The following is a 4,619-nucleotide window of genomic DNA, read 5'->3' as shown; positions in this document are numbered from 1 at the left end:
GCCTGGCCTGTGTCTCACTGGCCCCCACTCCCATTGGGGCCCCTTGCTCAGCTCCTCCCCCTCATGGAGAGGCAGAGGATGCTGTGAGGCCCAGAGCCAGCTCTGGCCAGAGACCAGAGTCACTCAGAGTCACTCACTCCTCCGGGCCTCAGTTCCTCATGGGGGCAGAACAGCAAGCAGCACAAGGTGCCAGAGAGTGGCGGCAGTGAAACAGGACACTCCACAAAGCAACCGCACTGAAGGTTCCTGGTTCAAGTCCAGACGCCTTCCTGAGTGCACTAGGCACACACTTGCTCAGTCCAGGGCTGCCTGGGCCTACGAGGCCGACTGGTGTCAAGACCCACCCTGAGTCTGTGTGTGTGTGTGTGTGTGGGGGGGGTTGCTCTCATTCTCTTGCTCACTTACGGGAGGAATAAATAATTTGGGGCCAGCTGGTGACATGGTGGTTAAGGTGCTGAATGTCACATGGCCAACTGCTGTTCCAGACTAAACGACTTGAAAAACACCGGCCACGTGTGTGCATGTCCAAAATCTCAAAAGGAAGAGAGACGGAGGAGGAATGGTGGTGTACCGTCCCCCATCAGGGGTGCTTTCTCGTGGTCCCCCTCTCTGTGTCTCTCTCTGGCAAGTGCACACACCCTCTAACAAACTTAAAATAAGTAAACAAATCAGTCATTTTAAGAATAAACAGCTAGCCCCATGGCCTAGGGAATACCAGATCCCACTTGGCCAATGGCCCCCTGGCAATTAAAAAATAAAGTTGGGGGGACCAGCAGATGGCGCAATGGTTACGTCGATGGACTCCCACACAGTTGACTGCTGCGCAAGTCTTGGCCCGGTGACTTAAAACTCATGTCAGGCGAATGTGTGTGCGTGCCCAAGATCCAAGAGGAGAATGGAAAAGGGATTGCGGCGTGGCCATCCCCCCTGAGGGGTAATTTCCCGCATTCTGTATCGCTGTCTCTGGTCAGCAAGTATATGCGCCCTATGGCAAAAATCTCTCTCAAAAATTAATTTTTAGGTCAGTAGATGATGCGATGGTCAAGACACTAGATTTCATATGACCAACTGCATGGTTCAGGACCCAGCAGCTTGAAGAACATGCCGGTACGTGTGTGCACATGCCTAAGATCCGGAGAGGAGAATGTAGAAGAGGTTGCATGTGACCTACCCCCAGGGGGCTCTCTCCCTCTCCCTCTCCCTCTCTCTCTCTCCAGCAGGCACATGTACCTATGGCAAAATTTTTAAAAAACATTTTTTAAAAATGGGTCTGGCAAGTGGTGTGGCAATTAAGGCACTGGACTCCCACATGGCCAACAGTGGTTCGAGTCCTGGACCTGACAGCTTGCTTTCTCACTCCCCCCCATCTCTCTCTCTCTGGTTAAGCAGAATAATAATAATAATAAACAAACAATTCTTAAAAAAAAAAAAAAAAAACTAGCAATATATTTAAAAGAAAATACAAATCCTTGCCCTCATGAGGCTCTACTCCAGGGGAATAGTGGCCTGGGATGAACTTTATGAGCTCAAGGATCAAGACCTCTCCTGGTGCCATTCATTGATTCGTACCGTCTTCGGGCGCAGTTGTGGAGCTAACAGCAATACCTGACACCGAGTGGTTTGTGAAGAATTAGAGGTTTATTTGACTCACGATTCTGGTGGTGAAAAGTCAGTGGGGTAGGGCCAGCATCAAGCCATCTGTATCAGCCAGAAGTAGAGGGGCAGCCATCCTCCCTTATAACCCACTCTCATGAGAACCGAGCCCTCCTCCTGAGAGCTCTCTCCATTCACGAAGTAAAGCAGGCTGGACCTGGACAGGGGCCACAGTGAGAGAGGCAGCAGGCCTGGGGGAGGCCCTGGGCCAGCAGGCCCAGGTGAGAATGTGGAGAGATGTTAGTTTTTAGTTTTAATTTTTAAGAAAGATTTTTTTGCTATAGGGCATGGGGAAACAGAGAAAGGTAGAGACACAGAAAGCAAGAAATCACTCCCCAGGGTGGATGCCACACCACAATCCCTCCTGCTCCATTCTCCTCTCGGGATTTTGGGTATGCACTCACACACATCCAGTGTGTTTTAAGCCACCAGGACCAGGACTCAAACTGTGGTTGACTACGTGAGTCGAGCAATGTAACTTACACCATCTGCTGGCCCCAAGATGTTACTGTTTTAGAGAATGTATTCTCAGGGCTAGCAGGTAGTGTAGTGGTTAATGCACTGGGCTCCTACACGGCTAGTTGACGTTCAAGTCCTGGACCCAGAAACTTGAAAATCATGCGGATGCGGGTGCATGCATGCCCAAAATCCCAGGAGGGAAATTAAGGGATTGCAGGGTAGCCATCCCCACAGGGATGATTTCTTACTTTCCCTCTCTGTTTCTCTGTCAAATGCATGTGCCCTATGGCAGAAACCTAAAAAAGAAAAATAAAAAGATTCTGAAGGAATACTTTGACCATTTGGAGTGACTGAGCCAACTTAAACCCAAACCGAGTGTCTACGACACAAGTTCTATTCAATGGGCCAGAGTGGAGAAGCACGGCCAGTCCGCAAACCCACTTCCATCTCGAGCTGGGAATTTTAAGGCAGAGCAGTGGGGTAATGGGATGGGCTCCGGTAGCAGAAGGGAGGACTATCAAAAAGCCAGGGACTTGCAGAATTCCAAACCTTGCCTCCTTTTTCTCCTTATAAGGGCGTTTCCAGCTGTAACCATGGAGACTGCCAGCAGTCCTGGCGCCAGCGCCCTGCTGCAGACAGGAGGGTGTGGAGAGCCTGAAGTCAGGCAGGTGCTGCACTTCTGACGGGTTGGGCAGGTTTCCAGGGGCCGCCTGTGCAGCCCATTCCTTAAAGGTACCAGTGGGGGGCTGGCAGGTGGCGTGCTGGCTAAGGGCGCTGGACTCCCACACGGCCAACATGGTTCAAGTCCTGGACCTGGTGGCTTGCTTTCTCACTTTCCACCTCTCCCCCTCTCCATTCTGTACCTCTCTGGTCAAACTAAACACATTAAAATAATTATTTTAAAAAAATAGTCCTCTAAAAACATGCCAGTAGGAGCCTGGAGTATGTCACGGTGGCCGACCAACAAGGCATCACCCCTCCCAACGCCATGACACTGGGGCCCAAGTTCCAGAACAGGCTCTGGGGACGGCCCACTCTCCACACCGTGAGCAGAATAAGGCCCCAAAGGTGCCCTAACCCCAGGGACCCGTGAACGTGTTACATTACTGAGGCCCGTAAAATGGGGTGGGCAGTCACCAGGGTGGGGTGGCCTGAGAAGTGGGAGAGGGAGCCCCAGGGGAGGAGAGGTGTCAGCACAGTGGAGCCGGGACAGCTGCTGCAGCCCACTCCACCTGGGCCTCTGAGCTGGACCCATGGTGAGGGTGAGGGACGGCACCCTGGGGACAAGTGTCCGGGCAGAGAGCTTGAGTGGCAGACTCCAAACCAGTTCTGTGCCTGGCGTGTCTGAGGAGAGTGAGGAGGTCCGTGGGGGAGCCCAGTGACCGGGAGTGGGCCAGAGGGGACAAGGGGATGGTCTGCGGGCCTCGGCATTACGGAGCGCAGAGAGAGTGATGGCTCCCTGCACGTCCTCACCTGGGCCTCGTCCCCCTGGGGTCTGTCCTGCCCTGGCCTGTGCAGGGGGACGGCTGGAGCGTCAGACACCCATGTTCTGGCTCCTGGGCGGGGGGAACCCAAGGATGCCCCGGGGTGGTGCCACTTTAAGGGACCCCAGGGTACCTTGGGGACAGAGGGCCGTGAAGGAACCCCAGGGGGCAGGTCATATGAGGGAGACGACTGGACAGGGCTCTGAAGGGGCCCTGGGCCTTGGACGGCCGCAGCCGTTTATGGGGTGCTTATCTGAGGAAGTGACAAGGGTGGAGCCTGCACAGGAGCCAACCGGGACAGGGAACCCGCAGGCCGGTCCTCACCCCCTTGGGTGCTGGCAGAAGGGAACCAGAGGTGCAGGGAGTTGGGAGCTGGAGAGACGGGAGGGGCAGGTACCCCAGGGCAGCGCGGAGGACACGCCCCCCAAGCAAGGCAGGAGGGGGACAGGCCACAGGGGGCGCCCTGCTGGACCTGGTGGTGCAGGGTCACAGGGAGTGGGGATGCCTCCCAGAGCCGGAGCCAGAGGGTGGGCTGTGAAGTGAGAAGCGACCAGCACTCCAGTGAGCTGCGGGCTGTCTGGACACCCCAGCCCCATTTCCTTCAGGCCTGATGGGCTTCCTGCACACTCTTCCTGCTCCCCCGCTGTCTGTCTGGTGTGTGTGGGGTTCTTTCTGTCTCTCTCTTTTTTTTAAAGAATTATTTGATTTAACTATACCCATTTACTTATCTAACTTTGGCCAGAGAGGGAGAGTGAGAAAGCAAGAATGCAAACTGCCAGGTCCAGGACTCGAACCACAGTCAGCCATGTGGGAGTCCAGCGCCTTAACTACCATGCCACCTGCCGGCCCCTTTTTCTGTCTCTCTTAATCCCTTGCATCTCTCTGTGTCCCCTTCATCTCTAGCTCCTACTGTCTCTCTCAGCCTGATTCTCTTTTTATCTCTGTGCATCTCTCAGCCTCTCCCCAATTCTTGGATCTTCTCTGCACCCCTCTGTCTCTCCCCACCATCTCTCTGATACGCCC

This window comes from Tupaia chinensis, unplaced genomic scaffold (genome assembly GCF_000334495.1).
Source record: "Tupaia chinensis unplaced genomic scaffold, TupChi_1.0 Scaffold000129_1, whole genome shotgun sequence".
Classification (NCBI taxonomy): domain Eukaryota; kingdom Metazoa; phylum Chordata; class Mammalia; order Scandentia; family Tupaiidae; genus Tupaia; species Tupaia belangeri.
Note: the sequence above shows the minus strand (reverse complement) of the source record.